The 25887-nt window shown below is 37.9% G+C and overlaps 1 protein-coding gene across 1 annotated transcript in view; it reads right to left on the bottom strand.

The window, feature by feature from the left end:
• Positions 1 to 21342, bottom strand: part of LOC134674396 (uncharacterized protein CG3556) — a 188628-nt gene extending 167286 nt beyond the window's left edge. The window contains exon 1 of the mRNA XM_063532465.1: positions 21225 to 21342. The gene's annotated coding sequence lies outside the window, so the exon portion shown is untranslated. The remainder of the gene's footprint in view (positions 1 to 21224) is intronic.
• Between the last annotated feature and the right edge of the window lie 4545 nt (positions 21343 to 25887).

Genomic DNA, 25887 nt, shown 5'->3' on the forward strand with positions numbered 1-25887 from the left:
GGCGCTTGGCCAACTCCTTATATTACGCTGCGCGCCTTGTCCCCAAGGCCCAACGAATTCAAAAACTATGGGACATATTTTTGAGTAAGTTGTATGCACCCATATTTTTGCACTTGTCTGTACCTCACTAACCTCAACTAAGCCACCGGCACCAAAATGCCTCATCTTATCATACAATTACCAACTTCATGGCACGGATTCTCACGGATAATTTAATTTATAATTTGGTGCTATTTCAAGGATTCTAGGGCCCAGACGTCTTTCAAGAACACAATTTTCTTTAATTTATTTAATGAAAATTCAGCCTTTGAAGGAGTGATTTGAATTTAAATTAATATCTTGTTTTTTGTTGCGTAAAAAGAAAATCACCAAATCTTTGTTAGGGTTTTTATTGCTGTTTTTATTGGATTGTATTTTTTATTTGCGCGCCGCATAGAAGTCTAGTAGTAGTTGACTACTTATAAAATAAAATAACTAAACTACAACTAAAGTACAAAATAAAAATACCTAAAACATACCTTCTAAGCCTAGGCCTATCGGCAAGGTGCCCATCACGCAGGCAGCGTTCCCTAGGGTGGTTCAAAAAACATTTTTTTTTTCCGACGGGGCACCCCCTTATTTTGTTACACTTATTATGCTGATAAAATACACCAAGTTTCGTAATTTTATCTCAACTACAAGGGGGTGCTCAACCACTTTGAAAATTTTGTATGTTGTATGAAAACCAAAAAAAAACAAGTATTTATTATTCAGAATTTTATTTAAGTATCTATTTTCACATTATTTGCACATGTGATTTATAAGTTTTTAAGTAGAAAAATATTTAAAATTATTTCTATTTTTTATAATTTTTCAAAAGTAATATTTTTAGTATTTCACCTAAAAAATAATTAAAAATAGAAATAAAAATGGTTTTTCACCAAATAACTTTTAAATCACACTTTCAAATAATGTGAAAACTACTACGTACATAAAACTCAAAAAAAGAATAACTTGGTTTTTTTGAATTTCATACAACTTTGAAAAATTTCAAAGTGTTTGAGCACCCCCTTGTAGTTCAGATAAGATTACAAAACTTGGCATATTTAGTCAACAGAACAAGGGTAACAAAATGAGAGGGTGCCGCTTCTTCTAGCTAGAGGTTGAATTTTTCCCATACAAACGTGAACCACCCTAGCGTTCCCGCGATGTAAGGTAAACGTACTGGTGCTCGACGCGGTCCCAGTACATGTCATCTTGAAACTTAAGTAATTGTCAATAGAGGTGACAGCAGGGTGTCATCTATTGGGCCTGTTGCCTCCCTTATCCACATTCTAAGCTAGGTAATTGTAATAGGTATGTAGGTATAGATAGACAGACTAGCACTTCAACAATCCTATCAGCTGGTAGGTATGTGAGATGTGAATACGTAAAACTGTGCGAAGTTGAAGCGGAGTCTATGTTACACACTAGATGAAACAATATACACAAATCTTACAATGCATTGAATTCATATCCCGAAATTTCCAAGACTCCATCTAATTCCCGTAAGTAAGGCTGGACTGGGACATACGTCAAAATATTTTTTGTATTTATATGTATACAAATATTTTAAATAAATTTAGAACAAAATATTGAGTCTACATGTATCGAAATATTTTCTAAGTCAGTTTAAGAACGTCTATTAGTTGAGCTAGACCAAGAAAAGTCTGCAGCGATTTTTATTGCCTTGGCAGTGCAAGTGTTATTTTAAACGTCAAACTTCTATGAAATTATGACGCACAAATAACACTTGCAGTTCGTGGGCTATCATAATCGCTGCAGACTTTTATTGGTCTAGCTCTAAGCGCTTTCCTGTAAATATTTTACATAATGCTTGTCATGTGTGTATGTATGTACTGTGTGGGTTAAAATGAGGTATCACGGCGAATAAATGTCAGTTCATATCTGAGAAGCTATTGTTTCATTCGTCTTTGTCCCACACGAAAAAACGGCCATTTTCAAACCCAGTGAGGATTCTCTGATTATGTGATTATGTTCCAATAGGTACTGAATTTATGTAAAGGGGCCCACTGATTAACAGTCCGCCGGACGGTATCGGCCTGTCAGTTGTTCGGAACTATCAAAATTTTGTTCTAACTGACAGGCCGATACCGTCCGGCGGACTGTTAATCAGTGGGCCCCTTAAGGTGATCTACGCCGCAGAGTGGAACGCCTACGAAAGTACTAACAATTTGCGAACTTAGTACCTGAATACAAATTCAGGAGCAGACGATAGACCTGAAATATTTGATGAGTAGGTACTGTCGGTAGCAGAGGAGTTTATTTTTATAGGGTTCAATAAAGAAATCATTTATTTACATACAAGATATACATATGTATACAGTGGTACTACTAAACGAAATTAAATTAAGATTAATATTTTTCATGAATATTAAGTTTGTTTTAATTAGTGACCGACCTAAACCGGATTTTTAGCCAAAACCGAAACCGAAGGTTCGACTTTGCTCTAGTTGCGGCCGAAACATGATTTTTGTGCCGGATTCTGCCGAAATCGAAACCGAAACTTCGATTCGATCAGACACTACTGAAAATACAGTTTCAGAAAATTTCGGCCCAACGGTATTTAGGACGACCAGCAGATCTCCGTGAGCTCAGCGTCGGCGAAAGCTGGCGAGATACCGCTCTGGACCGATCAAAGTGGCGTGCTCTTGTGTTGGACGCCGAGACTCATTTTGGGTCACCGCGCCAACCAAGTAAGTAAAATTCCGGCAGTTTTTGCAGTCAGCAGTTGTCTACTAATATATCTTTATCTTTGTGCAATAAAGTATCTACTACTATTTACTACTACTACCACCTACTTCATCAAAGAAGATTCACGGTTGACCAAACCTCGATTGCTCAGTTAGTTGAGAGGACACTGATCCACGAGTTCGAATCTGGCTCGACATTTTTGACTTTGTAATCCTATATTTAAAGTCAAACACTTAAATAAACGTATCTGTATTGCATACCTCAATTACCTAAGTAGTAGACTATTTTATATTAAAAAAAAATGTGTTTTAACTTACAATAATTTTCTGTTTTCCGCGTAGGTATGTGGAAATTGCGATTCGTACCTGAAAAAAATAACCTACATATAGTATTTATTGGTTAATTCCCCACATCTGCGCTCCCAGTAAGATCATTGTGCTAATTCCGTCATAGGGGCTAACTAGGCAATGTTGTAGTTAACAAAATCGGTTCAGCCAAACGCGAGATAATCACGGACAAACATACATACATACATACATACAAACATACGGGTCAAACTGAGAACCTCCTTTTTTTTAAGGCGGTTAAAAATACGTACTTATTACCTACTCAAGAATAAGGCTCAAAGATTAAACATATTATAAACACACAGGAATTCATTTGATAGACATATTACTACAACGTAAACACGTTTTATTCCGCCACAGAGTAAGAACACAAACGCCGCCATTGCCTTTAATTAAATTACATCAAAACCACACGAAAAGTTGCGCCGCTCCCTTTTGGGTTATCCGTAGACTACTGCCCACAGGCTCCGAACATACTCGTACAATAAGCGGACATAACATACACACAATATACATAGTGCCTTTGTATTTTATATGAGGTAGTTTATATGGATTTTATATAGTTTATAAGTTTATAGAGGTCTAAGAGGTCATTGCCACCAATAACTAAGAGGTCACCAATAACTATATAATTCTGTCGTACGTACCTAATGATGATAAATAAATAAATATATAATTCATAACATAATAGAATATACATGATATCACTAGCACAATCTTATCGCTACTAAGTGAGTGTAAGTGAAAACAGACAACTAGGTTTACAAAGACGGCGAAGTCACAATAGTATCTCCAATTCACCTTTGTAGGCCAATTAAAAATTTCGAATTCTCTAATTACATATAAATCAATTTATATATTTAAATAACAGCCGGCGCATTATGGATGGCTTTATCCATCTTTATCCACGTGATAAAATAACTGTCACTTTTTAACACCGTGGGATAGAAAGTGACGGATTCCGTTTTATCACGCTGTCACGTAGACAAGAACGACCATCATATCCGACAACAGCCGGCGTATTATGGATGGTTTTATCCCTCTTTATCCACGTGATAAAACAACTGTCACTTTTTAACACCGTGGGTTAGAAAGTGACGGACACCGTTTTATCACGCTGTCACGTAGACAAGAATGACCATCATATCCGTACAGATCATGTTAAGATTTTTTACATTCAATAGGTCAATAATGGTGCAATAGTACTCCTGACTCGATTTTTTTTCGGTGTTCATAATTTAGTTAACTACGAGTACATACATGAATTTGATCGTCTGAAATCAGCATTGAGCAAAAGCGGCTTCATGCTAAGTCAATATAAGAGCGCGAATGCGTACCGCCCGCGATTCATGTATGCGCCGTCTATTAACAAGCGATCTGTCGGGTAACCCTAAGCGGTTATGATGCCCTGGTTACATAGAGTTATATTTATGAGGGGCATTGTGTGGAAAGACAACCTTATTGCATATTTCAAAGGGCGGTCGTTTTACAAAATTAGATTAATTTATAATAACGGTAATACATGTGTTTAGTTGGAGTGAAGTAAATTTAAAATGTAAACCCTTTCTTACTAAACTTTAGGTAAACGGATTTTAAAATACTAGACAGTTTTACACAGATTTAAACTTATGATTGTTACTCATTAGTATTCACAACGACGGGGATGGGATCGGCGTTGTCCCCGTGGTCTCAGAGAGACAACGCCACCGTCCTCGAAACGTCCGAGGTAAATTTTAAAACTTAATTTTATGCGATTAAGTCCCGTGGCTGTGGATAATAATAACTAGACAGGCTGCGTAGCCAACATGCCAATCACTTACGCTCCGTAACGATCGAAACGCAACTGTCACTGTCGTACTACTATGGAAGAGTGATAGAGAGACATAAAGCGTTTCGTTATCGAAGCGATAGCGATTGACACCTTGGCTAGGCCGGCAGTTTTGTTCGAATGTCGTCAATTAGTACCTAGTAAGTATTTATATAGTCGTCAACGTTAAAAACTATCAGTAGTCTATAAAAGCTCCACCAAACATGAAATTACAATTAAAGTACCTACCTACTTAATAAATGGAGCGCATAAAGAAAAGCCTATAAAGCCCAGACCAAAATAAAAGAGCTCATGAAGCACTAATGTTAAATGCATTGTATTTAATGAAGACGCCAGCCAGCCCCAGAGTACTCCAGACATTGGCTACAGGCCAACCTGTGACCACTAAAGACTTACATTCCAAATTGGTCAGTGACAAGTCAGTATCTTATCGTATTGTTTCAAGTCCAGGGCCCGGAACCGGTTATTTTGAAAAACCCGAAATAGAACCATATTTTTTTATTATTTGATGCTTTTTACGTAGGCCTTAATCGTGTATTTAGGTACCTTACAACATCGTATTAGATTGTCCCATTAAAAATGGAATAATAAACCAAAAAAAGAAAAAGATCGTAATAATACCGGTTTTGTATGAAAAAATAACCGGTTCCGAGCCTTGTTCAAGTCAGTAACTAGAGTGCATAATTAACTGACTAACTGTCGAAAAAGCGATGTTTCAATCTATGGTTTGTCGCACTTAAACAACGTGCCAATCCATCCGAAGCGAACGAAACGCAACTGTCACTGTCACACTAATATGGAAGTGTGATAGAGAGACACAAAGCAAACGATCGTCAATGTGGCTAGGCCGCCTCTTCTTTTGAAGAGTCGAATAGACCCACCGCCAACTTATTTCAATTTTAATAAATAACCACTAAATAAATTAAAGCACAAAAACTGTCAAACGGAATGAAACGAATGGAAATGATCTGTCCGTGCATCTCCTATTGAAACCGCAGTAATTAAACTCTCTTAATTAAAACTCCATCTGCTCTTAATAATCTTCAAAACCTCTTTCTGTTTTCAGTTACAAAATAGGACTCTATCTCGAAATCTTAAGGTTCAAAATAAAGAAGAGGTTTTCGCTAAAAACCTCTTCCTTATAATGCTAAGATACCTACAAAATTCAACTCTATTACAAGGCTATTTAAAGTCGAAATTAAAAAAAATAGGAATGGCAGATTGAGAAAACCGATGCCCATCTGCAGCCAGATAAGTAATTTTCCAAACATAGTAACTAGGCCATGTTGTAGTTAAAATGCGAACTTATTACTCAAGAATAAGGTTCAAAGTTTAGACATTATAAAGCGCAAATAAGACATTCTGAAAATTAGATTGTGGTTCGTTAAACGTAGTTTTATGCAACAGACTTCAAGACTAAGATTTTAATATAATAGTGACACAAGTGGATTTTACAAAATTGTACCTATTTACAACTTTTTTGTAAAAAACGGCGGAGCAAATTGGACAATGCTTGTTGTTTTTTGCTGCTAGAGTTAGACCAAGAAAAGACTGCAACGATTTTGATAGCCCACGCAGTGCAAGTGTTATTTATACGTCATAATTTTACAGTACGTTTAAAATAACACTTGCACTGCGTGTGTTATCAAAATCGTTGCAGACTTTGGTCTAACTCCATGGCAGATTTTTTCTAGATTAATATTTTAAATAATTACCTATAGATAAAGTGGTAGACTTTCCTGGTGTTATTGTCGGTCTTAAATATTGACTGGTCTTTGGTAATCAGTATTTTCTTTAGCCATTCCTTCGCTTCGATTTATTCAGCTTGGTATGGACAGTTGGAACTTTAATTAATACTTCGCAAATCCTCAGGAATCCGTGGTTTTAACTTTGCAGACTTTATACCTTACTTTATAGTTTTTATTACATTTATAAGGTCGCCGCGCCGGACACTTTTTTAAGGGAACCATCAGTCAATGGGTGCTAGCTACCAATGCTACCATCCTAATGGATGACTCACGCTAGACCGGGCCGTGCCCGGGCCGAGGCGTCCGACATGTCATTTTCTATGACTTCTGGTCGGTGATCACGTGCTGCTTTCCATAGATAACGAAGCGTCGGAAGCTCCCACCGGCCCTGGCCCGGTCTAATGTGAGTATCCTTAATTAATAGCATCCTAGCAACAGTTTCCCGTTCCATGTAGGTACATATTTATAGTACAGTCAACAGCAGAAGTTGCTAAGCGGGCGAGGTGTTCAAAATGATCTTGACGTGACTTTATTGTTAAGAGAAAAAGAGCGTGCCAAGGTAATTTTGAACACCTGGCCCGCTTAGGGGCTATCCATAAATTACGTCATTTCAATTTAGGGGGGGGGGGGGGTCTGGACATCGGATGATGGTAGCATGATGTAGGAGGAAATGGGGTGATTTGAAGCATGATTTTTGGATGATTTTAGGGGGGGGGGGCAAAATCGTCAAACATCGATGACGTAATTTATGGACAGCCCCTAGCAACTTCTGCTGCTGACTGTACATTACAATACAAGTGCGAAAAACAGGAAATCCGCAACGAGTGGCGATAAATTATAACACGATCATAGGGAGTGTTTTAAATCGACTCGAGCATGCAGAACTATAATAATCAATATTTTACTAGATTTTGATCCAAAAAATAACAAAGTTTAAAGGTAGGTAGGTAAAGGTACACTGTTATTGTCGCTCTCAGTAACCAATCAAAAACTCCGTACAAAACTTATATATTACGGTACCGTGCCAAATTCAATTAAAACTTTTGTTAATTTGCTGTGTTACACTTCTTTCTTATCTAAAGATAATATTTCTTTCGGTAAAATATGAGCTGTCAGTACTAGGTCAGGGTTGTCGCCTGATTTTAGGAAAGAAATTATATAAATTAAAATAAAAACTTTTCAACTTATTAAGACAAGGCTTGATTAATATGGGTCTATTTAGAAAAGACAATGTAATTTTACTAAAACTAACACGAAAAAGCCACATTGCACGCAGAGAAGATGGCCGATGGGATCGAAAAGTGCTCGAGTGGAGATCACTGACTAGCAAGCGCAGCGTAGGACGTCCACCCACAAGATGGACGGACGACCTTGTTAAGGCCGCCGGAAGACACTGGGTGCGGGTCGCTTCCAACTGGCACCTATGGAGGTCCAAGGGGGAGGCCTATGTTCAGCAGCGGACGTCTTATGGCTGAGATGATGATGAACACGAAAAATATTCACAGTTTTTAATTTTCTTGTTAGGTTATAAATAAAATATACTTTCATCAATGTAATTAAAGTTTCTTTGGTTTGGCATATTTGTTATGACAACAATGTAATGTAATTTGGACTATAAACCCAAATCATTTCTATTATAGAACCAAATTACACTCAAAGTTATATACCGGGTGTGGCCTGTAACATGAGCAAATAATTAAAACATAGATTGTACTCCTCAAACGGTGACACTTTTGTTCTGCAACTTTTAAAAATTATGAACTATTTAGACTCTCTATTTTTCATACTAAATAAATATTATCTTCAATGGACGCCATCGCCACGCCATATCATTGTGATTGACGTTGCTTGTCATGCCTTAAACATAACAAAATTCGCAATAAGTACATTGCGTCTGAGAAAAAACATTAAAGTGTATTAAAAATCAAACCACAAGTTATTTTTAAAAGTCGCTAAACAAATGTTGGTCAGTATGAGGAGTACAGCCTACAGTTTAATTTTTTGCTCATATTACAGGCCACACCCGGTATGTTTTTATATACCTACCATCTAAATTTGTGTTAATACGCATGTAAATAATACTTTGGTAATACCTGTTTTTGAAGTGCTCGTGGACTCAGTATTGTAACGAAATATAAACAAAATATATAAACACAAAGTCAAGTAAACTTTTAACAAATTTTGACCCCTAACCGTAGATTAATATTGTTTGAGTCTTACAAGCCTTGAGCCTTTACACATTCACACATTTACTATTTCATCTGCCATTTACCTAAGTGCCAAGTCTAGTCATGTCGAATCTATTCAGCTCACTGCAGTTTCATACGAGATTTAAAGCAATTTCTCAGAGAATCATATGATATAATAGAATGTATGGCACGGAGCCACGCCTTGGGTATTGTGTTCGATGCCTGTGCGAGGCACAAGTGTAATTTACATACGAGGTAATAGTACTTTTAGTCTGTATTATGTCAGTGAGCACTAAGAATCATAATATGTATTATGTCGAGCACAGATCTAAAATGACGCTTACTATTAAAAATAATTGAAATGTGTTAAAGGGATACCATAACGGGCTTTTCTAGAGTGCGAAAGAGCAGAATACAAATGAAAGAACATGAAAACTTTTGAGCTTGTATCGTAATTGTAATTTCAAGATTGTATCGAAATAAGATCAACACCATAATAACATGCTGTGAAATCTGAATGGAGATGTATTACAGGATGACATAAAAAATACAGTTTTCAAGCAAAGTCATTTAAAAATTTCTTACTCAACTATAATAATAAAAAAAAATCTGGGAGACCGAGCTTTGCTCGGAAAACATATAAAAACTCAAAAATGCGCGTTTTCCCAGAGATGAGCCATAGCTAGATCGATTTATGGCCCCCGAAAACCCCCATATCGCAAATTTCATCGAAATCATTTGAGCCGTTTCCGAGATCCCCGAAATATTTATATAAATTAAATAAATATACAAGAATTGCTCGTTTAAAGTTATTATTCCATCATAGAATACATTTCCATTCCACAGGCAAGACCTGAAAACATGCTTTTATTTGTTTAAAATACTGAACAACTAATTCAAGCCGGCATGAATGCAGAGTATAGCCCGCGCGAAACCTTTCACATCCACGACGGCTTTATCTGCCAGTGGGAACATTTCCACGGCTTGTAAAGTGTCGGTGAGACGGATACTATGAGTAACCAGGGTACAGGGACCTAAAGGCTCGTTTCAACTGTAGTCTTGATATTCATTCTTCTTTTGAAAATGGCTTTCATCAAATTTACGATGATTTCGATGTCAAAATTCTGGTTGTAGAGTACTGCCGCCTTGCTACCGCCCCTAATATCTTACCGCCCTTATTATCTAGGCCTACTGAGCCTTAGGGCAAACCCGCCACTGCTCGCGTGTATCTGGGTACTCGGAAATCGTTCGGAATAACCGTGTATTGTTCGAGGCAAAAAACAGCGTAAAATATAGCGCCCCCTTTATTCCATCTCGTTTACATGAAAAATAACTCTCCGCGAGTATGCTCGCCGTACAATGTGCGAAAACAAATCTAGTTGCGCTTACATACAAGCCCATTTATCACTAACTGGTTTGCATGTAGCTCAATAGGGTATTGTATTGTATGTTTTTTTTATAAAAAAATTGGTTCATCATTGAATCATCTGTGAAAATTTCAACTGTATAGCTATCACGGTTCGTGAGATACAGCCTGGTGACAAACGGACGGACGCACGGACGGACGGACGGAAAGCAGAGTCTTCATAATAAGGTCCCGTTTTACCCTTTGGGTACGGAACCCTAATAAAACCGTAACAATTTGTTAAGTCTAATGCGGACTCTGGAAGTTCAAGTTTTGAACGTGTATTTTAACTGGTCCCAATTTTTTGCCTAGACTTAAACGTTAAGACCTAGTTTTAATACACTGATTAACACATTACTAGTTATACTCTATTTTACATCGCGCTGTAATGCAAACACATATTCTCATTCACAATTTAAAGGGTTATTCGCGGACGGTCTAGAACGCAAAATTACTAGTGTAATATTTTACCTAAACACTGATTTAAACTTTCACGATTATTAAACATTATCAAACTGCACAACGGGACTTAATCGCGTATTTTTAAGATTTACCTCCGACGTTTCGAGGACGGCGTTGTCCCCGTGGTCTCGGAGAAGACTGGCTCAAGTTGACATCAACATCTTCTAGCCGCGCGAGTTCCGTGCTGTTTGGCCTTCGGCCATTTGAAGATACCTAACGAACCTAACCTTGCTATATAAAATGTGGTGGTCATTTTGCGTTCTAGACCCTTTGCAATGTATTTAGAGTAATAGCGAAATGGACAAAATATTACAGTAGTCATTTTGCGTTCTAGACCGTCCGCGATAAACCGAATTTAAATTTAATCATGTACACCGAATTTAAATTTAATCATGTAAAGCGAATTTAAATTTAATCATGTAAACGTGTCCTGTGTAGGTACATGTAAATTACAAACACGGTAAATGCCTTCCCTTCAAAACTCGTATGAAAACATGCTCCTTGTAAATAGTATTTTCAAAGCATAACTTTCACGTATCGAGAGCGCTATTTTCCAGTCACCCGATAAAAAGCACCCGTTGCCAAATATATCGGTAGAAATAAACAAGACCAGCGAAAATTTCAGGAATTTCTAGAAACTATATTGTAACGATGAAAATGCGACCTTAATAAGTGGCCATATTGCGTAATATTCTGATGAACATGATAGCAATAAAGAGATATGAATATGAACATATTTTCGAAATATCTGATTTAAGGATGACTCACGCTAGACCGGGCCGAAGCGTCCGACATGTAATTTTCTGCAACGGCTGCCGGGCTAGCACATGATTGGTGCGACAGTATCTCGCGGCGACATAGACTACCCGTCCCTCTTTTGTTAACATAGTAAAAGACGGGTAGTCTATCTCGCCGCGAGATACTTACTGTCGCATGTGCTTGGGGTGCTGATCGGCGATCACGTGATGCTTTCCATAGAAAACGAAGCGTCGGAAGCTCCAGCCCGGCCCTGGCCCGGTCTAGCATGGGTCATCCTTTAGGGCTGGTTAAATCAATTGACATAATCATCAAAATCAGCCCACGCGATTGATCTTTAGAGTGTCATAAACAAACATACATACACTATGTATCGCCTCGAGGTGTAATATGTCCAAAGAAAGTGAGAATACAACTACAAGGGCTACTCAATATAAAAGAATTCGCCTACTTTATTTCACCCGCTGTATTTGAAATATAAAACATAACAGGTATTTGCTTATGCCAATCCACTTACTTAAGTAATAACAAGGTACTTTGTGGCCTTTTGTGAATAAAAATTATTCAAGGAAACCCTCGTAGCGAAATGAGGGTCTGTTTTGTTTTCATTTGGAATATTATTTTTACGAATCCATACTAATATTACAAATATTATAAAGGCGAAAGTGTGTCTGTCTGTCAAAGTGTGTTACGTTACGTCTTCACGCTTAAGGCCCACTTGCACCATTCTACTAACCCGGGGTTAACCGGTTGAACCTGGCGTTACCATGGTTACCAGTTTAGCCGATTTAGTTGCAATTTGGTATACAGATATTTGGAGTCCCGGGGATGGACATAGGATAGTTTTTATGTCGGAAATCATCCCTGAAGAGAGTGCAAAGGGGGGTGGAATTGAAAGAGTTAATGAATTGCCTGATCATTGATGTAAACTTATACTCAAATTGAATGATTGCTATTACACTTTATTCAGGCGCTATGCTTACACTAGCTGCTGTTACTGATTCCACGCAGACGAAGTCGCGGGCAAAAGCTAGTATTCTATACGTAGAAAAGAAAAAGTAATTGGAAATATACCTGAAGGGTAAATAGACCATTATTAATCAGTTTGTGAACTGCTGACCTTTACTTTTCGCGGTTATGACATTTTGGTGAACTTTTAACATTCAGTGCATTTCCTACGCACTTGTATTAAGTACCTTTTTAGGGTTCCGTACCCAAAGGGTAAAAAAGGGACCCTATTACTAGGACTCCACTGTCCATCTGTCTGTTTAGCTGTCACCAGGCTGTCTCATGAACCGTGATAACAGTTGAAAATTTCACAGAATACCCCCTTACAGTGGCGTGGCACCCGGTGCGAAAATTGTGGGTGTCACCCTAAAATTCAATCAAAATTGTGAAATATATTTAAGAAGAGTAATTGTAATTTATATTAAATAGCTCAGGATTTACTCCATCGCTTTCATTTTATATGATTTTACGAATTTTTATAGGTGGCACTACTGATGTTCACGGTCGGGTGTCACCCTTAAATGGGTGACACCCGACCGTGAATATCCGTATATCGATTAGAAACTTTGCCATACAAATGACAATACGATAATTAGGTACCATCGGGCTGATATGATGATGATGGCAGAAGGTGGACAGTTTGACTCTTCGGTAGCTATTAGTAACGCCGAGTTTAGGCTTATATGACAGGCTTTATCAAAGTATTTTACCTTATAATTACGCCAAGACGAACAAACAAATGAACAGTAAAGGATGACTTACGCTAGACCGGGCCGACCCCGGGCCGATGCGTCCGACATGTCATTTTCTATGACGGCTGATCGGTGATTACGTGGCGCTTTCCATAGAAAAAGGAAGCGTCCGGCTAGGCCCCGGCTCGGTTTAGCGTGAGTCATTAGCAGAAGGACAAATCTGTCCCCCGGGCCCGGGCCATTTGGCCGTTATCTACCGCGTCGCTGATTAAAGTCGTGTCGCTTACGGGACAATATTAGTTTTGCCAAGAAATTGTCCGCGCTCCATGGCTTCCTACTTGTTTGGTTAGTTTACTGTACTCAGGTAGATATAGCACCGATAAATGGCTGTAGGCAGATAGGCAGACTTATGCATTACCACCGTTTTTTACCCGTGAGTATATTGATTCATTAGTTCTAATTGCGAGACTTATATAAGGTGTTTAATAAAACTAGGTATTTAAATTCAATTTAATAACGTCCCGTTTTATTTTTTGACAACAGCCGGTCATTTCCAGCATAATTATAATTTGTAAATGTTAAATAGTTTGAAAGGTATTAATTCTTTTTGAATTTTGGCTTATAGTTTCTCAAACTCAGACCTCAAACTTACTCTGTAAAAAATAAGCATCTGAAAAGAAATTGTAAAAGAAATGTTAGTCTCATACCGCTCTGCCAGTGAAGATTAATATCACAACTCCTTTTAGTTATAAATAAGAAACTATAAGTATTTAGGCCTACAGTTATGTGACCGTTAGAGCCTTTTCATACTGTCCGACATCTGACAATCGGATGTGAAATGTGAAAACGCTCTTAATTATCAGTTTTGTTACAGTAACCGTACGCCGAACGAACTCTCCTGACAATACTCAATTAAGTACCATTGGTTACCACAAATTGTGTGGCTCCACTCTAATATTTGCAATTGAACTTAAACCGAATTGCAACTGTCAGCAAAATTTAGCAATTCCCCGCCGGCCAAATCGAAAACCCCATTTGAATGAAGCTTCATTTTCATTCAAAAAGTCACATTCATTTATATTTTTAATTTACTTGTCCATGAATGTGTGATGTGGGTTTTTGTTTTTCATCAAAACCGCGTCCATTGGGACGTTGTGTATAAAATATGATGTGCGAATGGAGAGGCCAAACTGCGTGGCTTGATGAACAAATGACCCCTGGAAATGAGATAACGAGCGGGCCGGCGGCGATCAGGGGCGCTGTTCCAATCGCTCGTAGGTTGCGCGCTCGGGTGGACAAACTCACTGTTTCATACCACAGAATAATTAATAGTACTACCGTACAGAAAGGAAACTTCCTACAAAAACGAAGTTTGACAGCGGTTCAGGGTCGAATCATGCCGTCCCTTTCTAATATATGGCACTGTCCCTTTCGGCTATTTAGGGTTGTCAAAATTCAAGTGATTATCTTATCTGTGGTCGTGCACGCCAAAGGAAGGCAAGTGGTGCCAACCCTAATAATTTGTCGGAGCAATGCTGAGCCGAGCGGAGCCGAGTTTGACCGAAGTCAGGAGTTTCGCACCCCTGTTCATACAGAGATTTGTTCTATCAGCCAGACTAGCACATGATTGGCGATAGACTAGACTACCTGTCCTTCTTTTAGTAACATAGAAAAAGACGGGTAGGCTATCTCGCTGCGACATACTGTCGCGCCAAACATGTGCTAAGCCTACTGGTATGATGTTCCCCGCCACATTACAGCGACTATGAGCCCGAACCGGATTTTGAAATAGACATCTATTAGATATCTTTTAGACATCACCAAGATACGATAACGAAATGTTTAAGATCTAACCTGTCAAATTTGACATTTGCGCGATTCTGGAGATACTCTTGAACGATTTCCACAGGATATGACTTAGAGATCTAATTCACATCTAATAAATATCGTACTCTATCTAAAGTAAAAGTGACATTGGTTGCCCGAATTGCGCTGCAAAAGAGAACTAGTTGATATCTAAACTATAACGTATCTAGAATAGATCTAGTACTTGTCGTCTCTTGTGAATATCTTGAAGTTCGAATACGGCAGTATTATGATATTTATGATTTTCATTACATCATTAATTTAATCAAGGAAATAAACTGATACAGCGGCGGCAATAACAACGCTGCAACAGTAGTGCAGTTGCAGCTGTTACGTGAAGGGGCAGAGTACAGTGCGACATAAAATAGTAGCAAATTAATAAGTTTTTGGCAAAAATTTCATTTTTGGTACAAGCTTTTATCGCCGACTGTACTTTTTTTCCACAGACAACGAATACTCATCGAGACGATTCTAAAAACCCCAAACACAATTAGGTTTCGTTGTTTTATCACAGAGTTCCTATGGCCACCTCCGGTCTCCATCATCAGATCAGCTCGATGACACCATACTATTGCCTTGTCATCCGACTTACGTATGTATGCAAAATTTCAGCTCAATCGGAAACGGGGAAGTGGATCAAATTTAACTTACAAGATTTGATTACACACAGGCAACGGTCAGGTGAAACTAAATAAAAGCTTGTAATGAGGGCGCCACTTCCCACTTCTCATTTAGACGATGCGAGAACTCGCATGCGAGTTTCTTTACATTGCGGGTTTTGATCGGTCGGTTGAATTGGACGTAACCAACAGTCCGCAATGTAACTAAAAGTCGTGCCGTCTAACTAAATCAGCCCTCTGTCACATTTGTGACGTAAAATGCTTAAACATGGCAACAATTTATGTAGTATGGAATTTTGTTAGTTCCTATGTAGATTGGATAGGAAAAATGACTATGACAATTATGCAAATTTTCTTGACCTTTGGACAAATCACCGATTACATGTTAACTTTGAGACCTAAGCCGAGTCAGGAATGTAGGTCAGGTCAGGTCTCGGGTCTAAACAAGGACTTTTTAGGAAGATTCACGCTAGACTACCTACCGTATTCGAACTTCAAGATATTCACAAGAGACGACACGTACTAGATCCATTCTAGATACGCTATAGTTTAGATATCAACTAGTTCTCTTTTGCAGCGCAATTCGGGGTACCAATATCACTTTTACGTTAGATAGAGTAAGATATCTATTAGGTGTGAATTAGATCTCAAAGTCATATCCTGTGAAAATCGTTCAAGAGTATCTCCAGAATCGCGCAAATGTCAAATTTGACAGGATAGATCTTAAACATATCGTTATCGTATCTTGGTGATATCTAAAAGATGTCTAATAGATGTCTATTTCATAATCCGAATCGGGCGCAGAATGGTCCGTGTCGAAGCGACCGACACTTCAATTTTCTATAGAAAGCATCACGTGGTCACTGATCACCAATCACCCGTCATAGAAAACGAAGTAACGGAGGGCTCGGCCCGATCCCAGACCGTTCTAACGTGTCATGCTTTAAATGGCGAACAAGAATCATTATGAATCTCAATTGAAACTGGTTTTCCAGAGCGTTCGACTCGCCGCCACTCATCAACCAGAAATACACCGCTTGTTATTTACCCTTCACGCCATTACCGCCCTTATTGCAAACGATACAGGGGCGATAGTTACGTTGAGGATACGCAGTTATCTTTGATGTCAGTGATTTCTTTTATCCTACGCGTAAATAGCTCATTAAAGTGGACGGAACACGGCGGGAAATCGAGCGACAGCTGGAGAAGCATTCGAAACTTATAAATATTAATTTGATTTGATATTGTTTTGATAGAAAAGCTAAAGGCGAAAGTTCAGTATTTATTAATTTAATATCTGGGAGACCGAACTTTTCTCGGAAAACATATAAAAACTCAAAAATGCGCGTTTCTCAGAGATAAGGCCTAGCTAGATCGAATTTCGCCCCCGAAAACCCCCATATAGCAAATTTCATCGAAATCGTTAGAGCCGTTTCCGAGATATATAAATAAATAAATAAATTAGTTAATATACAAGAATTGCTCGTTTAAAGGTATAAGATATCCCGAGTGTGCGTGATTGGGTGCGAGAATGTTTTACACTGGTCCAAAAGATAGATAAAACTACTATTTATTATAATTTATTAACTACTACAATAAACAAAGATTTACAAGAAAAATACATGAAATCATTCCCTCACCCAAAACCCCGGGGTACCTACGTATATAACACTTTTTCACAATTACCACGGCCACGTACACCCGTATCTCGCCTGGCGCAGCTTATTTTGGGTACAGGTACATATCATTCAGGCAGAGTCCACTTACCCGGAGACGTAAGCCGGAAATACGGCGCAGTTACCCTGCTATCATATCATATTAAGTAGTGTTGCTATTCCTATAGCATACCTAGTGAGCTTTTTACACGACTGTTTTGCCTTAGGTCTTCGAGCAACACGAAAGGGAGGCGGCATTCGCACTATTTCCCCTCTGCCTAGGTACAAGATCAACTGATCTAGTGCGGGTAATAAAACTAGTTGCGCTCGGATTTTTCACTAGACCGAGACCAGACGCGCGCGTGAACACAGCAGCAGAAAAAATGCCTAATTGCTCGGTTTTTTGTCGTAAAAAGAGGTCGGGGGCACCAAATTTACAAAAAGAAGGTGTTACGTTTCACATGTAAGTAATATTTTTTTTACATATCATACGTTTAATTACATTTAAACACAATTATTGTATTTTAGTCTCGTGTAATTGTTGGATTTATTGATTTTGCTCGCCTAGTACAAATTGCGGATCGGTCAAGCGACAAATCCGACTTCTCATCTCTCAGAATGCAATAAAATTCTTCGACGAAAATGTGTTAGTGTGCGTGTTGTGACACTTGTCACTCGTCCGTACACAAAAAGAGATCGAGGTTTGCAAAATTTGTCTTTGTCGTCATTACAGATTGGATTTTGTATGTAAGAGTGTAAGAAATGCGACTGAGTGCACCTTTAAAAAATGGCAGATAGATTTTTACGGTAACATATCGCTCGGGCCCCTCCCTTCCGATGTGTCGGAAGCCGGTGTTGCTCGAAGCCTTAGGTACTTTACTATACAGGGTGATTCATGAGACGTGAGCAGGACTAATCCTGCACACTCAGTAACTGATAATTGATCGATCACCGTCGTATTTAGGTGAAACAACTACACTTTTTCCTATTTTTTTACTTTTTGGTGAGGACAAATTTAATTCCCTACAATCATGGTCACCCTACAAGACCTAATTAAACATAAAACCTCTTTTACGAAGAAAATAAAATGTCAAACCTGAGTGAGATACGAGTTTTCAAAAGTAACCAGACCGTGATGACAGTGATGACATTCAATTTGACACAGAATATCGATAGTTTAGTATTCTAATGTTAGGGTGACCATCCATGTCGTAAATAAATTAATAACTTTTTTTTTCACCACGACTAGAAAATTAACGTTATCCTCACTAATACTGATAGGAAACAGTTGCTTATAATTTACGAAATGCGCAGTGTTAGTCCTGCTCACGTCTCCTGAATCATCCTGTATAGTTTTTGAAACGGGACATAATCAGCCACCTAAAAGTCTTACAATTTTTTTAAATGAACCATTACCTATGTAACAAAATTGAACATAATTTTTACACTACTCGCTCTCCTACCATTCACCTACATATTAGTACGAGCAAGATACGCTGCACGTAATAATATAAGAATAAATACCAACACCTAGAGAGACTCTCGCTGGGTGGTTGAATCAAGGGTCAGATGCAGAAGGCGGTAATTTTGGACACGGCGCGTATAGTACGTCGGTTCCTCACTCTGCGGCCCTGACCACCGGCAGCTTGGGCCCTGCCCCGCTGCCGGCGGCACCCTAGGTTAGGTTTTTTATACAATACAATACAATACAATACTCTTTATTGCACACCTCACATATACACGTAGTTTACAATAAATGGACAATAACAATATAATGTGTTTATATGTATTTATTATTGTTTTTTATGTGCTTTTGTATTTTACTTTTGTATTCATGTTAAACAACCTAACTTAAGACGAAAAATAAATAAAATAATAAGAATAACATGTCCATAATAAATTTTGAATTGGCGAATCCCGCTCCACACGGTGCCCCTGGGAGACTCTCTATCCTTAACACCAGTAGATACTGTAGCTTTTCGCACTTAAGGTAACTCTATATGTAGGTACTCGAGGTACTTTATAGTTTCAACACAGCTATTATATCTATTTTGTTTTTTAAACATGCAGATACGTCTGCGAGCGATATTCCAAGTCCTGCCGGAAGCGTAATTTTTCCATTTTTTCCTTTAATATAAAATTTACAGCTATTATATCGTTGTAAACTAATAACAATTATAAAGTTATCCAACGTGGTAACGCGGCAAGTATCATGGGCACCTTTGCACCCGGTACAGCCCGCGGAGGTCTTTTAGATTATTTTTTTTTAATATTTAGATATATTTAAGTTACTTTTGTATGATTATTTATGTACCATTAACCTTTTGTAGAATAAATTTTTATTTTATTATAAAGTTAGGAGAAACTTAAAGGTACATTTGGATTGCCACTGCAGCAGCTTTAGTGTTGAAGCGCTAATGTGCATTATTGTTGCCGCGTCGTTGGTGTCGCCGCATGAAAATGAGTGTAGCGATAAGCGGCTACGAACAGAGAATCTACCTAGCGGGTCACTAGTCACTAGCAATGATGTGTCAAAGCGGACATAGGGCCCGATTCGGATTATGAAATAGACATCTATTAGACATCACCAAGATACGATAACGATATGTTTAAGATCTAACCTGTAAAATTTGACATTTGCGCGATTCTGGAGATACTCTTGAACTATTTCCACAGGATATGACTTAGAGATCTAATTCACATCTAATAGATATCTTACTCTATCTAACGTAAAAGTGACATTAGTTGCCCGAATTGCGCTGCAAAAGAGAACTAGTTGATATCTAAACTATAACGTATCTAGAATGGATCTAGAACGTGTCTTCTCTTGTGAATATCTTGAAGTTCGAATACGGCAGATATTTTTAAACACGAACTGTAGAGATATAATCCCTACGCGTATTTACAACACTATTATCGGGCGGCAGATACTTTTGGCGCATTGTTTTATACACTACTATTGAAGCTGAATGGACAAGTTTAGTGTTTAAAATTAGGCATTTTATATATCGGTGTAACGGGATGCTTAACGTGCCTACGTACCTCTATATTCTTCTCAAATTCAGTTTTTTTATCAAAGAGATCTGATAAGCTAAAAATAGTTTCATACACCGACGTATAAAGGTTCCCAAACTTTTCCTCGCCTCTTGCACGTCCGTTGAATTATGTAGCCGACAGTTTTTAAAGCGAAGTCCGGTAAAACTTCAGGATTCAGTACCGATTAAATAGATATTTAGGAAGTTTAAATAAAGTAGGATTCCGATATACATATAATAATTGTATTTTAGGTACTTACATAGCAACGTCAGGAAAATAACTTGAAATAACTTATACTATACAAGAGGTCAAATAAATATGAGACAATGTGGGAAAACCACAAAATATTGGTCCTACCTAAGAAAACTATTAGAGCCATTTTTCCTAAGATCTAATTTTTATGATTTTATGATTCTCCCATGGATTAAAATTTAAACAATAATATTTAACATGTTGTTTATACAAGAATATTCAACGGCTTTATTGGAATGCACAACATACTTTAGAATATTTAAAGGCACCGAAAAAACATAGCCAAGTACCCAACAAATTTAAACCGATGTTTAGTCTTTGGAATTGGAAATATAAATTTTCTTCTTAGCCGGCCGCCCCATCAAAAACATATTAGCCTTAGGACGATAAAACAATACTAAACGAGCGCATTTACCCTAATGAATATTATACCTCCGGAATCACCCTATAAAACCGCGGAACCACAGACATTTGAATACGATAGCTTTTTAAATGCCCGCCCCAACTTTTTTAATAAGCCGACCCAACTGACTCTGTAAGATTAACTACCAAACTTTGTCCGTTAAACCAGCAAGGCTTCCCTCCCAGGCCCCAAAAAAAAAAAGAAAAAAAAATGCTTCAACTTACCTGCTTACGTCATCGATGGATTCAAACACTTAATTTGGTATTTGGATGAAAGTTCGAGGTGGGAGTGCCGCGAGCGCGCGACCGTTCGCAACGGCGGGCAGGCGAGTACTGAAGTGGGTTTTTAAAATTCAGAGGGTCGGGAGGCAGCGACCCTAGTGCAGCCTGCATTTGTCTGAAATAAAACGCTTTGTTTCACCCCTCTGTTATGATGTCTTGGTATCGTTTGATGTTTTAGCGGGTGGCGATTTGAAATCAATAAAATTTCAGTAGTTAGATTTAGTAGTAGTTATTTACCTTTTAGTAGAATTAATTTTAGGTTTACGAACTTACTGACTAGGTACCTATTTAGTACCCACCTCCAGCCGGAGGTCTAAATATCGTCTATCCCAAGTACATAAGGATCATAAATACAGTCTAGGTACGTGCTTAAGTACTCGTGAATCATTCTATTATAGGATTAACTGAATGAATCATATTCTAATGCGCACGAAACTAAGTCTTAATGCAAATGAGAATGAATAAAAACCGCCCAAGTGCGAGCTAGACTCGCGCACGAACGGTTCCGTACCATTACGCAAAAAACTGCAAAAAAAATCACGTTTGTTGCATTGGAAGCTCCATTTAAATATTGATTATATTCTGTTTTTAGTACTAGTTGTTATAGCGGCAACTAAAATACAACAGAAAATTTTAACTCGCTAACTATCACGGTTCATGAGTTAGAGCCTGGTGATAGACAGACGGACAGACAGAAGGACAGACGGACAGCGGAGTCTTAGTAATAGAGCCCCGTTTTTATCCTTTGGGTATGGAACCCTAGAAACTGCGAGTGTAACTTTGATTGTATGGAAGCGGCTTTTTTTTTAATTTTGTCATATTACATTTGGTTACTAGTTAGTAATTAAGAGTGAGGCAGCTCCTCTTTCTAGCGCTGGTTTAAATCCTATGTAGAGTTAGACCAAGAAAAGTCTGCAGCGATTACACGTCAAACTTCTATGAAATTATGGCGTATAAATATCACTTCACTGAGTGGGCTATCAAAAGCGCTGCAGACTTTTCTTGGTCTAACTCTATCAAGGTTAAACTAAGAACTTTTATTCATTGTTCGATCCTTATATTTTTGTTACTTGATTTGTTACAAATATTTTTGCGATACCCTACCGGGGTCCATGTGCTATATGTTACTATGTAGTTTACTCGTATGTAATATAAATATGTACATTGGATGCAATATAAAGATCTCTATCTTTATCTCTATTGTACTACTTAATGTTGTGATTATTTATTTCGTTGTTATGTTTTCTTGGATATTTGTGCCACCTATTTCTAGTTTTAATTTTACCAGGCTTCACTGAAAATCAGCGCCACGTCGTGTGTCGTAGGACTTCGGGACATCAAGCTAAATGAATTGGATTATTTTATCAAACACATATTTCTCAACTAGTTCTATAATTATAATGTATTATTTAAAACAAGTGCTTTTACTACAAATATAATTCAAAGTATCGCGTTATTTTTATACCGGGTGTGGCCTGCAACACGAGCAGGATTTAATTAATTAATTAAAACATAGATTGTACTTCTCAAACGGTGACGCTTTTGTTCAACAACTTTTACAAATTATGAAGTATTTCACTCGCTATTATTCATACAAAATAAATATTGTCTTCAATGGACGATATCGCCAAGCCTCATTACGATCGATGTTGCTTGTCACGCCTTAAACATAACAAAATTCGCAATACATTGCGTCTTAGAATAAACTTTAAAGTGTGTTAAAAATCAAACCACAAGTTATTTTTAAAAGTCGCTTAACAAATGTTGGTCAGTATGAGGAGTACAATCTACAGTTTAATTTTTTGCTCATATTATACACGCCACACCCGGTATGTCATTGTTTAAATCTAGAAAATCAATAAACTAAATCGCAGAAGGTTTTAATACCGAACACTGAGTGACGACTTGTTAGCACAGTTCTGTTCATTTAAATGAATTCATGTATTGTGTTCTTTTTGTGCTAATAAATATTTCTTATTCTTAAGAATACGAAAACACCGAAATATTTCGCGATAGACCAAAATAAGCCCATTATTTCGGCCGGCTTACCGACCAGGCACCGGGCTGCTTATTGCCACTCAGTTTTATTATACTCCGAGGATTTGGTCTGATAAACTCCAACAAGGGACTGACTACTGAACTAAAGGATGACTTACGTTATAACGGGCCGTGTCCGGGCCGGTGCTTCCGGAGCTTAAGCCGACCACTGACTAACAGTCCGCCGGACGATATCGGCCGGTCAGTTGTTCGGAACTGTCAAATTTTTGTTCTAACTGACAGGCCGATATCGTCCGGCGGCCTGTTAGTCAGTGCTCGGCTTTACTTTTCTATGACATGACAGGCGATCACGTGATAGTTTCCATAGAAAACGATGCGCCGTAAACTTCGGCCTGGACACGGCCCGGTCTAACGAGAGTCAACCTGTAAGCAGAAACATGCATTCTTTCTTGCAAAAAAAGTTTTCGTATCACTCGTGCTCGGTAAGGGTATGAAATAACACCCGATCGTGTCTATCGTACTGATCTTCAACGAAATATCTGCCCCCATTATGTGGTCCTAGTCATGTCGAAGGGACGACAAGGCCGCAGAAATGAAAATAATATTATTTTCTCTATACAAACATATCCTTCGTTGGTATATCTATCGAATCATATACAGGGTGTAATCGTTAAGTGTAGCCAGGCGATAATTCCGTAGATATAACAGATATCAGATAACTTCAAATTGATATCGAAAGTGCGTTACCCAATGAGTAAAATTACATGTCAGATTTATTATTTCAATAAACAATAGTTTTATTATTTTATTAGTTTATTATCGTAAATAATGAATCTCAAGCAGTTTTATCTCTTACGACACCGACGTTATTTGAAGGGTGAGTCGTCGTACTAAATGTGTGGGAGGGTTTGAAGTTAACGTTTGGGATATTTCTGCTTTAATTTAAAAAAAAGTTATTAATGTAATTTTACTCATTGGGTAACGCACTTTCGATATCAATTTGAAGTTTTGTGATATCGGTTATATTTACGGAATTATCGCCTGGCTACACTTAACGATTACACCCTGTATACCTTGGCAAAATTTTATGTGGCCTTCGCCATCTGGTGGATTTTCAGTGGCATTAATTTATTTTTCACGTCGCCTTTTCATAAAAATAAATTGTGGTTTATATGTTTAGGGTTCCGTACCCAAAGGGTAAAAACGGGACTTTATTACTAACACTCCATTCACTCGACTCTGTCCGTCTGTCTTGTCTGTCTGTCACCAGGCTGTATCTCATGAACCAGTTTTTTTTTTTTACCAATTATGTATTTCTGTTGCCGCTATAACAACAAATACCAAAAAGTACGGAACTCTCGGTGGGAGAGTCCGGCTCGCTCTTGTTCAGTTTTTTTAATCAAATTTTGAAATCGGTGATCTCATGATCTGTCGCTGGGCATGTCAGTCAGCTCAGCAGCATAAGTTACTGAGCGGGTGAGGTCTTCAAAATGATCTTGACACGACTTTATTGTTATAAAAGAATAAAAGCGTGTCAAGGTAATTTTGAATACCTTGCCCGCTTAACAACTTCTGCTGCTGACTGTACATATAGTCAGGCGTGTCTCACTCCGCGATTTCGTCGCTTTGCTACAGGTAGCTAAAACTCCATCAGTTCGACCCCAATTTTGGGGTTTGCCATAATAGTCCCGTAGCGCTGGCTATATTTTGAGCCCTAACTTAAAGTAATATTAAAGTCAATTTTTTTTTCGCTTACGTATGCTGTTTTATGATGTTAATCTTACATTTTGTTTTGTGTCACAGATATTATTTGCTTTTTAAGTAATTTAACAATTTGTGGTAATTATTTATATTTTGAATTATTTTGGAGAAAAGAATATTCGAGAGAAAACATGTAACTGTGTCGCATTTAGGATAGTTTTTTTAATGTGAAAACATAGTTTGTGTCAATTACGTCCATTGCAATCGGATACTATGTCATACTATTCAAAATGACTCAAAAAATAATTAATGTTAAAAAAAATTGCTGACGTCGCATTTAATCGTATTAATATGTACATTACATGTTTTTGTGTCTTATTGAGGCACAGCTTCATAAGATTTTTGATAATTTGGTTCTAACAAGCTATTACCATAACAAAAGAATATTAAGGTTACTAGAGTTCACACCTTATTAATTTGAAAGGCGGGATAAATAAGAAATATGAATTTGTGTCAGTTTCATCCATTGCATAAACAAATAATACAAAAATAATGTTCGCGTTCATACGACGCTAGCGGGTGGCTCTTAACGGGCAACGCGGGCCGTGCACGGGGAGCGGGCGCGGCGGGCGCGGCGCGACCTTGGCGTGGCGGCGGGTAAGGGCCTCTCTCTAAAAACCACACGTTGCGTACGCAACGCATGTTTACTTCGCCTGCGCGCCAAATTAACGCAACTTATGCAAAGTTATACTACTACAAAGAGAACTTATAAATATTGTACAATGTCACCATTTAGCAAAAGAACTGTAAGTAAGTACATCTTATTGCGAGAATTAAGGTATGTTTATATCTATACACATTACGGTTACGCATCATATACTTGTGACAATGACAGGGAAAAGGTACC

This window comes from Cydia fagiglandana, chromosome 20 (assembly GCF_963556715.1).
Source record: "Cydia fagiglandana chromosome 20, ilCydFagi1.1, whole genome shotgun sequence".
NCBI lineage: Eukaryota > Metazoa > Arthropoda > Insecta > Lepidoptera > Tortricidae > Cydia > Cydia fagiglandana.